This window comes from Meriones unguiculatus, chromosome 12, assembly GCF_030254825.1.
Source record: "Meriones unguiculatus strain TT.TT164.6M chromosome 12, Bangor_MerUng_6.1, whole genome shotgun sequence".
NCBI lineage: Eukaryota > Metazoa > Chordata > Mammalia > Rodentia > Muridae > Meriones > Meriones unguiculatus.
Window position 1 is genome coordinate 18,343,630 of NC_083360.1, and position 12,292 is coordinate 18,355,921.

The window sequence follows — 12,292 nt, forward strand, 5'->3', positions numbered from 1 at the left end:
TAAAGTTGTAGTCCTCACCAGTAGCAGCCACATCACCTGAGGACTTGTTAGACATGCAATTTTAAGCCCAGCCCACCCTTGAGAATTAATCTTGAAATTTAACTTAAATTGACTAGTGACTCTGACAGTTGAAGTGGTTGCTTAAATCTGAAACACTTACAGGTTGTTCCAAGTGACATTATTTAGACTATGTACCCTACAGTTCCCATGCTCTCCCCCCACACCCCAAAAATAATAATAATCACCTGGGTCTGCAAAATACATGGTCTATCTAACAGGATTATATGATGCCAGTGTGAGATTCATAAGAAGATAATTTATGAAGAGATTCTATAAAATTTCAATGAATTAATAAATAACATATCACCTCTAGTTGTGAAAAATATAGACTGGTATTTTCAAGGAAGTAAAGAAACAAATAAAGATTGTGGAAGGAAGTGGATTTTGTTTGCTTGTTTGTTGTTTTTTGGTTTGGGTTTTTGATTTTTTGAGGCAGGATTCTCTATGTAGGCTTGGCTGTGTGGGACTCACTTTGTAGACCATGTTAGCTTGGAACTCACAGAGATCCGCCTGCCTCTGCCTCCCTGAGTGTTGGGATTATAGGAATGCCAGAAGTGATTTTGAAGTAAGCTTTTAGTACAGTATTTGATTAAGATATTTGTACAATACACATCACATAAAGCCTGAAAAATTACTTTGCCAAAAAGGCTAATGGAAGTGTTTTGGAAAGAAATTCTATGTTCTAGGTACTTATGAGAGAGAGAGAGAGAGGGAGAGAGAGAGAGAGAGAGCTGGGAAATCAACCTTGTCATACATTGGAGATCTCTTATAAGCAGGACTCTGTAAGTACTTCTGTTATGTGAAAATTTTCAGAATAAAAATGTCTTAATCCCCTTTCTTCAGGGGACCCATTTTTTGGATAAGGCCAACACATGTGATCAGTGTGTGTAAGCCCTCTGTCAAACATGATATCTTGACTTTACATGTGAGTCTGTACAGAAGTGAAGCCACATGAAATAAAAATCGGTTTGGGGAAGAGAATTTATGTAGGCTTATCTTGTAAAAGCCACACAGGAAGTAGTCATAAAACACATGGAATTCAGATTAGGTTGTCTGTTCTTAAAGGATCACTTATGTTCCCACACACCTTGGATGCTGGTGATAAAGAAATAATATATTATACTCAATGCAATAGAGACTGTATGTGTGTTTAGTATGTATACAATGTTTTAAAGTATATAAAAGATATAAAAATGTGAAGAAAACATAATATCTTCTTCCAAAAAGCCACAGACTGCCAAATGAAAGCCCAGTGCCAGGAATGGGATCCTCCCTCCTTGTTTGTCAGAGGTATCCTAAGGACACCCCAAATATTCCAGATTGTTTCCTATTCTTTTGTTTTCTCACCAGAGCTTGAAAGTTAGACCATCCTGCTGAAGATGTTACATATATTGATGACTGAATATGGGTAAATAAGGGTAACACTGCCCACGAAGCTTCCTCTAAGCTGGCTGGATTTCCCAGTAATGGAGAGAGTTCTGTTAGCTGTTGCAGGATGTGTGTGTGTGTGTGTGTTGGGATGGGTAGTTATCAATAGTCTTATCCAGCTATGAAGCCTGTTAACTACAATAATGACCAAGATGACAAGATAAAATAGTGACAGATGTTATAGGAGCTACCAACCACATTTTGATTGGATTTGAGGCCTGTTCCATAGTGGAAAACACATGTCTGGTACTTTAAATCTGGCCAAGAACCCATGGTGGGGGATCTTACAAGCCTCACAAGCAATAAAATTACTATAATTCTATTAAATGGACAGTATCAAATTGGCTTATAAATTCCTATCTCTCAACCCACAGGTTAGTGGAACTCTCATACCTCATCAGGGAAGTTTTGTACAGTGGATGATGGTTAGCATACAATCTACAACACATAACTTATTACATAACTTACAACTTATACAACTGTTCAAAGTACATAGAACAAGCATCAGTGGAGGGCTCACTCACAAATTGGACATCTATATTAAGTACTCCTAAGGCTCAGGGACCATGATGCAACAAGCCAATTCAATGAGTCAGAGGTTGGGGAGGACCAGAATGGAGCATTGTCTTCTGGATATGACAAGACTGTTATACTAATAAATTCTCAGCAGTTGTAGTTACCTGCACAAATCCTGTAGTAGGGTCATGCTGGTCAGAATTATTCTAGCATGGAAAGGGAAGGGTACATGACCACCCTGTGAACAGTTGGCTTCTAGGGGAAGGAGAGTCAGTTTTTTAAAGGATGTGATCTCTTATAGGTTGACCGTTATCCAGTGGATGGCCCCACATTCATGAGTATTCAGGCAGCACAAACTGGATTCAGTAGATTTAATATAAGTTAGACATGAATATTGAAGAAAAAAGATGGTGTGAAGAATTTTGGAGGAGTTTGAGGAAGGAATGGGAAGTGAAAATGATAAAAGAATTACAATGTATGAAATTCTAAAAATTTTAATAAAAGCACTTTATGAACAAGATTTCAGCTCATGTTTAGCCATTCATGTTTGGTTAGACTTTATAGGTATAGCTTCTGTCATTACTAGGAGACAAAATCGCATTATATAACTTATAATTTCCCTGGCTCTTACAATCCTTCTCTCCTTTCTTAGACAATAATCTCTGAGTCTTAAGTTTAGGAGTTGTTTTGTAGAAGTATCAGTTAGAGGGATGGACACTGGAAGGAGAAAACAGGGAACAGGACAGGAGCCTACCACAGAGGGCCTCTAAAAGACTCTACCCAGCAGTGTATCAAAGCAGATGCTGAGACTTATAACCAAACTTTGGGCAGAGTGAAGGCAGTCTTATGAAAGAAGGGGGCGATAGAAAGACCTGGAGAGGACAGGAGCTCCACAAGGAGAGCAACAGAACCAAAATATCTGGGCAAAGGGGTATTTTCTGAGACAAATACTCCAACAAAGGACCATTCATGGAGATAACCTATAACGCCTGTTCAAATGTAGCCAGTGGCAGCTCAGTATCCAAGTGGGTGCCTTAGTAAGTGGAAAAGGGACAGTCTCTGATGTGAACTCAGTGGCTGGCCCTTTGACTACCCCCTCTGCTGAGGGGGTAACAGCCTTGCCAGGCCACAGAGGAGGACAATGCAGCCAGTCCTGAAGATACCTGATAAGCTAGGGTCAGATGGAAGGGGAAGAGGATCTCTCCTAGCATTGGACTTGGAGAGGGGATGGGAGGAGTTGAGTGAGGTAACCAAGAAGCAGAAAGACACATATGGTGTATACTCACTTATAAGTAGATATTAGCCATATAACATAGGATAAATATACTAGAATCTATAGTCCTAAAGAAACTAATCAACAAGGAGGACCCTGGTGAAGAGGATGAAACCTTACTCAGAAGGGCAAATAGGATAGATTAGGAAGGAGGAGAAGACAAGGAACAGGACACGAGTCTGCCACAAGGGACCTCTGAAAGATTCTACCAGTCAAGGTATGGAAGGAGATACTGAAACTCATAACCAAACTTTAGGCAGAGTACAGGAAACCATATGGAAGAAGGAAAGACCAGGGGGAGACAGCAACTCTACAAGAAGACCAACAGAACCAAAAAACTTGGGCCCAGGGGTCCAGCAGAGACCAATACTTCAACCAAGGACCATGCATGGAGATGACCTAGACCACTGGCTCAGAGGAAGTCCATAGGCTGTTTAGTTTTCCGGTGGTTCCCTACCAAGGGGTACAGGGGCTGTCTTTGACATTAACTCAGTGGCAAGCTCTTTGATTACCTCCCCTTGCAGATGCAGCCTTTCCACAGAGGAAGGTGATGCAGCCAGCCCTGCTTAGACCTGATAGGTTAAGGTCAGATAGAAGGGGAGGAAATCCTCCCCTATCAGTGGGCTAGGGAAGGGCATAGGGGGAGAAGAGTAAGGGTGAGCAGGACTGGGAGGATACAAGAGAGGAACTACAGCTGGGATACAAAATAAATAAATTGTAACAAACAAGCAAACAAATAAAAAGAAATAATAAAGAAAGCAACAAAGTATTTCAAAGATTCACAGAGATAATTGTCAATTTTTATATAGTTAAAACTAAGCCAGGGAGTGTGTTTATAATGTAGCAACATGCAAGGAAATACTGTTTTTTCTCAGTGAACAGAATATGGAGAGGGATATTACGCAGACTTTGCAATAGAAAGGTGGATGTGGTTTCAGCAGGTGAAGTGGTTTTATTATTTTTTAATTTTTATTTTTTTAATATTAGTTACTGTTTGTTAACTTTGTATCCCTGCTGTATCTCGCTCCCTCTCTCCCTCACAATCCCACTCTCCCACCCTCATCTCCTCCCTGCCCCTCTCCAACTCCACTGATAAGGGAGAACCTCCTTCCCCTCCTTCTGATACCGGTCCACCAGGTGTCTTCAGGACTGGCTGCAAAGTCCTCCTCTGTGGCCTAGCAGGGCTGCTCCTCCCTGGATAGGGGGAGGAGGTCAAAGAGCCGACCATTGAGTTCATGTCAGAAACAGTCCTTGTTCCCCTTATTAGGGTACCCACTTGAATACTGAGCTACCAAGGACTACATCTGAGCAGAAGCTCTAGGTTGCATCCATACCTAGTCCTTGTTTGGAGTAACAGTCTCATAAAAGAGCCCTGTGCCCAGATATATTTGGTCCTTGTGGAACTCCTATCCTCTCCAGGTCATATTAACTCCCCCCCCCTTTTGATTCCCTGCACTCTGCCAAAGTTTGGTTATGAGTCTTAATATATGCTTTTATACACTGCTAGGTAGAGTCTTTCAGAGGCCCTCTGTGGTAAGCTCCTGTCCTGTTACTTGTTTGCTCCTACATCTAATGTCCATCCCATTTGTCTAAGTGATGATTGATCTTCTTACCCTGGGTCTTCTTTCTTGTTTATGTGAAGTTGTTTTAAACAAGATATTCTGAAGTGGGTAAAGGGAATTAAGAAGAGAATGAACAATTATTAATCAACAAAGAGAACATTATATGATGCAGGAAGAATAATACCGTCCACCAAATTTGGGTACCCGGATTCCCACAATGTGAAAAAATAGTGAGCATAGCATGCATCTAAACTCAAGGATAGAGCTGATCGTTTCGGACACTTGGTTTTGAAACAGTTCTCAACCTTCTTAATGTTGCAACCCTTTAATACAGTTCCTCATGCTGCGGCGACTCTCAACCATAAAGTCATTTTTTGTTACTGTCTCCTAACTGTAATTTTGCTGTTAAACATGTAAGTACCCATTTTCCTGTGAGAAAGCTTTTTCTGATCCAAAGGAGTTGTGATCCACAGGTTTAGAACCACAATTTTAAAATGAAGGCATTATTTTGAATTATCTTTTGGGTGACAAGAGAGTCAGAGAAAATGAAAGGACAAACCCAAGTTCAGTCAGGTGTAAATGCTGGGTTTTGAAGATAAAGGAAATGACCAGGAACCATGGAAAGTGTATAGCTGCCAGCAGATTAAAAAAAAAAAAAAATTCTGGAAAAGGAAGGTTCCCTGATAGTATGCACTGATATCCTCTAGTTCAGTCTTATTCACCATGGTTCTAGCTTCCAGGCTCATAGCAAACAAGAAAGTTACTATCTTTAAGGTGATTTACTTAACAGACACAGAAATCCAATTGACATAGCTGATGAGAAATGGCTCAGCCACAATATGTTCTAAGGAAATCAAGGCCATGAAAGGAAAGCAGATTGGTACCCTTGTGAAAAGTCTGTTGGTTCCAGGGTGAGGCAAGTTTAGTTCTAAAAGGACAGATAACTCATTTATAACTTTGAGTTGGTAGATTCCAGGACAGGAGTGGGAGCTTGTTTAGACTTATTCTTAGAGAAGAGAAATACAGAAAACAGGAGCTCTATTTTAGGGGCATGGGGCTAAAAGCCAAGTCCAGTTAAAAAGGATGCCAGTGAGACAGTGGTATCAAGAATACTAGAGAAATAGGGGAAGGAAGGCAGGTTTGGACGTTGCAAACATTGTTCTACTACAGTATGTTGACTTTGTATTCTAAAAAGACTCAAAAGAAGTCTAAGCATCTCAAGAGCAAAGAAACTGTGTATGTGTTCTATGTTGCAAGAAGTGTGAATATGTGCATATATATATATATATTAATGTTCATAAATATATATAAAATAATCCAGAGACTCAGAATATAATACTTGTCCACATTTTTTTTTCCAGACAGGATTTCTTTGTGTAGCTTTGGCTGTTCTGGAACTCTCTATAGACCAGTCTGGTCTCAAATTCACAGAGATCATCTGTCTCTGCTTCTTGAGTGCTGGGATTAAGGCATGTACCACCACTACCTGGCTTGTCTACGTTTTAATATCTGAAAAAAAGAAGTATTTTTACATTAACAATTAGAAGAAGATATTCCATTGAACATTTATATTTTCCATATTCAGAATGACTTAGAAACTCCTTTTACTCAAGTCAATTATCTCCCTTCTTTTTGTTCTTTCTCCTGTCCTTTCTTTCTTCCAAATGAAGGAAGCTGAATATGAAGGTATTTTTTAGCCTCCCTTGTAGCTAAGCTATGCCATAAGGCTTTATTCAGAAAGACACAGGGGAGATAATATAGAAAAAATGTTATGAAGCTTCAAGAGGATATTAGCCTTACATTTCTTTTTCTGTTTCTGGAAACAGGGAAGAAGTTTGAAGGTAACTGGGACCCAAAATGACTAGAGGGAAGAGAGTTGAATCCAGCCTATGTGGACAATCTTTGAAGAATAATGGAATATCAAGTCATTCACAGTTTCATTTTCATAGTTAAGCTTGCTGTAACAATGACAAAAGTGAACTTGCTAGTACACAGGGTGATTATATATATATATATATGTGTGTGTGTGTGTGTGTGTGTGTGTTTCTGTAAATAAGGGTACGCTGTAACTTTGCAATTTGGAACTCATGTAATTATATACAGCAATATATTTCATTTAATTAAAAAAAACAGCAAAATAAGAAGCTAATATGTCAGAAACACTTTGTACTATGTAAATAGAGAGAGAAGAAACATCTATGTCACCTGTATCGAGAAGACATAAACGAAGAATGTGGAAATGAAAGAACAAAAGTCAAAGCGATTAGCTATTATAGTACAAATGAGAATATCTCCAAAATTCTGCTTTTATATGTTCACCAAAGAAAGAAGACGTAATTTGAGGATGTAGCCCAGTGATAGCTATTTACCTAGCTCACATGAGGCCCGGGGTTCAGTCTCTAGTCCTACAAACAAGCAAACAAAAGAAAGACATAAATTCATTAAATTAATTAAGAAAAAAAAATGACTATGGCCCCAAACCTGATAATAGCCTCTGAATGATTTGCTTCCTATTTGGACTACACTTCTCTAAGCCACCAAAAGAAGAACCATGTTAGGTTAAATAGGTGGCTTCTAGGAAAGTTATCTCTGGATAAAAACTTAATCTACTTTTATAACTTTTAGACTGAAGTACACTCATATCACCTCACAGCTCATTAGGCTAAGAGAAGGAATAATTTAGCTAATCATTATCTGGCCTTAATGGTGCGTGAAAATGGGCTGAGCTCAGTGCCAGGCAGGTTGACCTATTCCAGGAAAGGGCAGCCAGGCCGTGGCAGATGCTGCTTGACTCTGAACAGACGAGCTTCAAACCAACTGAAGGCACAGGGCAGGAGATGGGAAATGGCTCCTTTCAGCGCTGATATTTTAAATATTTCCTTAGCAATGATAGATCCACATGTTGTAATACTATGTAGGGTTGAGATAGAAAAAAAACAATTGGATTTTTTTTCCCCTGATGGGCAAGAGAGTGACTTGTCCATAGTAAATTGCATTAGTCTACAGTAGAAAAAAGAAGGAATGACTCCCATTGAGAACAGAGGAGATAGGTTCTATATTGCCAGCTTTGCCCTTTGATCTTCTATCTGCCTGGCATATTCCATTTTCTATGTAAATCTCTCCACTCCTCTGTGGAGAGATTTTCTCTTGTCTATTTCCTCCACTAGACCTTATGTTTCTTTCAAGAAAGAAGCGTATCTCGCACCTCTAGTCCAATATCCTTACCCAAACTCATCATTCTAGTAAAAGTACTAGCCTTGGGTTTCTCCTGGTAAATGTTATTGTGCAAGATTAAGACTCCTATAGTTTATCTCAAGCACAGACACTAAAAACTGAGCTTGATGGAGAGTGTCTATAAAAATAGCTACTGGAGAGAGGCAGATAGTGAAAGCTCCTTGGAGCCCATTAGCCAGCTAACCAGAACAAACTGGTTAGCTTCAGTGAGAGACCCTATCTCAAATATTATGGGATGCAATAAAAAAGGGAATTGATATCAATTGCTGGTCTTCATATGCATTTGCACACCATTGGATAAAAATTCATGTGCAAACAAACAAAATACATATACTTGTATATTCCACATGCACACATACACACAAAGTGTTTGATTGTGCTTGGTGCATAAGGGATACATTTGGATATTTATATTGTTTTCACTGTTGTTTGTGATGTTTAAATAAATCTAAATCTAGCTCTTCTCACACGGGAGTTTTAAGTTATTTAATTGATTTATATAATTTATATAATGAGTTCCAGGGATTTGAATTCAGAGCCTCATGCTTGTTCAATGAGAGAGAGCTCTTACCTCTTGATTCATTTTTCTCAACCCATTTCCCTAATATTTAAAAACAAGTCAAACATTCTCTCCAACTTTCATATCCACCAACTCAATTTCCACTGGTCATCTCCAATAGAATAGTGTATCGTGTTCTACACTAAACATATTCAGAACATCCAAACATAACTTGTCTAGTTGTTTGGGGTATGAATTAGTGACACCGGCACCCATGTATACTCACATGCTGGAATCCGTCAAGTGATTGGTGAAAAAGAATTCTAATTATCTCTCAGAAAGGACACCCTCTTGTATGTCTGGATACATGATATTTTTGTTTCTGTAATTGGTCACATGATCTATAGTATTTGGTCATATGACTAATAGTGCGATATAAGAAAAATGTGTAAATGTCATTCAGCTTTAAGGAAGTAGTTCATCCTATTGTATGATTTTCCTTGCAAGGATGAACAAAAAAGATTCTATAAATGTAGAGCAGATAAGAGCAAAGGGCACAGTATTTTCTATCTCTCAACCACCTTTTTAGAAGGACATTAGTGTGTCAGGAATTCCTGTCTTGGAAAGTCATGAGGAAGTAGCACTCTAACCAACTTTGAAAATTTAGATCTTATTTGTCATAGGAGCAGCAACATTTTTACTGAGGTAATAACATGTTTTCCTATTTAGTCCTCTTGTTTCAAATTTAATCAAACATATGCAGATCATAAACCTAGTACACATTTCCAAAATATATGTCCCTTCTCCCCTTCTCCAAAATGGCTACCTGGAGGTGTTCTTCATCAAACATCTTAACTGATCTAAAACCCTACTCATACTATCAGCAAGTCTCTTTCCTCCAGATCTACTGTTTAGTTACTTTTCCTGGGGAACCTACTCTAAGCAACTCCAGACCAACAGGTCAACAACAGATCAAAGAAATAATTCCACTCTTATCCCTCCTGGTGAGCCAGTGACTTTACTGTGGGTCCTTACAAAAGTATGGGTGACTCAGGAAACTGCGCCTCTAAAAGCCTACCCCAGCAACAGAGATGATCAAAAGCAAAACAAAACTGCATCACTGTGTAAAACTGTGCTTTGCTAGTCGCTGTTCTGGTCCAAAGTCTCCTGGTCTGAGCAATTGTTTACTGCTTATCAAAACTCAGGGTGGAGTCTCCTGAGTCTTGTAAATTTCATGAGCTTTGTGAGTTCTATATAGCACCCATCTAGGGGAGAGTGTTTCAATCCACAAGAAACAACTGCATGGGGCGCTACCCTAAAAACTACTTAGTTTTTAGTTAAATCTCCGAATCTTCACAATTTATGAGGCTTAGCTGAATTTCTCAAACAAAGCAGTTAGTCATCAATTTACATACTAATATATGCTCAGCAGTAAATTGATTGCTCCAGTAAGTACTCAAATCAATTTGTTACATTGGACTGACTCCACCAGAAGACCCACAGTCAGCTAACGTTTCCCATGAGGACCCACAGAGACTGAACCACCAACCAATGAGCGCGCAAGGGCTGGTCCTAGGCCCTCTGCACAGATGTAGCAGACGAGCAGCTTGGTCTTCAAGTGAATCCCCCAACAACTGGAGGGGGGCCCTTTCTGACTGTGATGCTTCCCTATGGATCCTGTTCCCCTAACTGGGCTGCCTTGTCTGGCCTAGGTAGGAGAGGATGCACTTAGTCTTGCTGTGACTTAATGTGCCAGGGCAGGTGGTACTCATGAGGGACCTCCCCCTTTTGTGAGGAGAAGGAGAGGGGTTGGGGTATCTGAAGGGGAGGGCTGAAAGAGGGGGTCTACAAAGTGAATAAATAAAGAAAAATGAAAAGGCTGTTTTCCTTAAGTTATTCAAACAGTATAAAATATCTTTACTTATGCTTACATCAAAGTAGGTCATCCCTATCTATGGGAAAAATCACACACTTCTAGATTTCTGCATAGTTTAGTTTATTTTAAAAAATTAATAGAATTCTCAAGTATGACTAGCTAAAAAGTGGCTAAAATTAGGTTGGCTTTTAGTGTATGGTTACATAATGTGAAACTGAGCCTTCTATTTCTTTTCCTGTCAAATGTCTTGTGTTCTCTGTAATTGATGTACAGGTTTTAAATTGTGACTATTTCTTACTTGATATTACTATCTTCTAAAGTGTGTGTATGTATATGGGTGTTTTGCATCTGTATTTGCTTGTATGTATTTGTATATGTGTTGGCACATGTGTATATATATATATATATATATATATATATATATTCTCCATTTTTGAGAGAGATTTAATGTTTTGAGGTTATTTTATTAGGCATTTATATGTTTTGCTATATGTTCCTTTATTCTAATTATTGCTAATTATTCTATCTTCCTGAATAAACAATGAATGTACCATGACCATTCTGTCATTCTCAAAATACTCCTTCCTCACTTGCTAAATTTAGCAAGTAATCTTAATATATTATAATATGCATGTTATATAATTTTTATATGTTAATGATAATTATATCTTTAAATTACACATCACATACAATTATTACTGTTCTAGTTTGCTTTCTGTTGCTGTGATAAAATACTGATCAAAATTAAGTGGAAAGGACAGGGTTTAGTTGATTTTCAAGTGACAGTTCATAATTAAGGAAAGCCACAGCAGGAAGAGACCAGGATGCAGGACCTGACGCAGCGACCACAAAGGGCCTCTGTCTGCTGGCTTGCTTCCCCTGCTTGGTCTACCTTCCTTATAGAGTCTATGCTCAGCTGCCTAAGGTCCCCCTAAAATGAGTGGTGCCCTCATAAATCAATTAGCAATTAAAATATTTCATAGACATGACCACAGGCCAATCTGAGGGAGGCGATTCCTTAACTGAGATTCTTCTCAGATATGTCTCGGTTTGTGTCCAGTTGTTAAAACACTAACTAGTACAAAATGTAATATCTACTATTATATTCTTTTTTCCTCCAAATATGAATTTACTCCATATTGATGAGACTCACCCTACACTTACTGTCCCGGTAGGCAAGAACGCATATTAGTTTCCGTATGTATTTTTTCAAGTATCCCGAAATGTAATTTATCCCTTCTTGTCTTCTTCCCTGTTTTATCCTCCTAACCCCCTCCCCAGTTAGCTTTTCCCCAATATTCTTCTTTCCTCCTTATTCTGTATATAGACACACACACACACACACACACACACACACACACACACATACATATATATACATACATTTCTCTCACTTACTTACAGTGTGATTTCCAAGTGATGCCTAAAAAGACTTTTGTCTGCACAGAGAAACTTACTACAGTTTAGGAAGATGTGAAAAAAATGTATACAATACAAATTATGAAATGTATGGGTAGCCTCAAAAAATGGGTGGGTTTAGAGAGGCAGTCATGGATATTCTAGCACAAGAAGCAACTTGGCACCATGCCAAGGCTGTGAGAATATTTAAAAAGATATACATAGGTGACTCAAGATACTGTTTTGTGAGGACATGAGAGTTTGATGTTAAAAAAGTAATCTAATTCTCTATATAATACAACAATATATATTATATACTAATATATATAATCATATGTGCAAGTGCAAATTTTCACCATTACATAGTACAGTGATATAGTAACTTCATCATTACAAAGTACAGTGATATTTATAAATATATATGTAACATATATCCCCACATACAT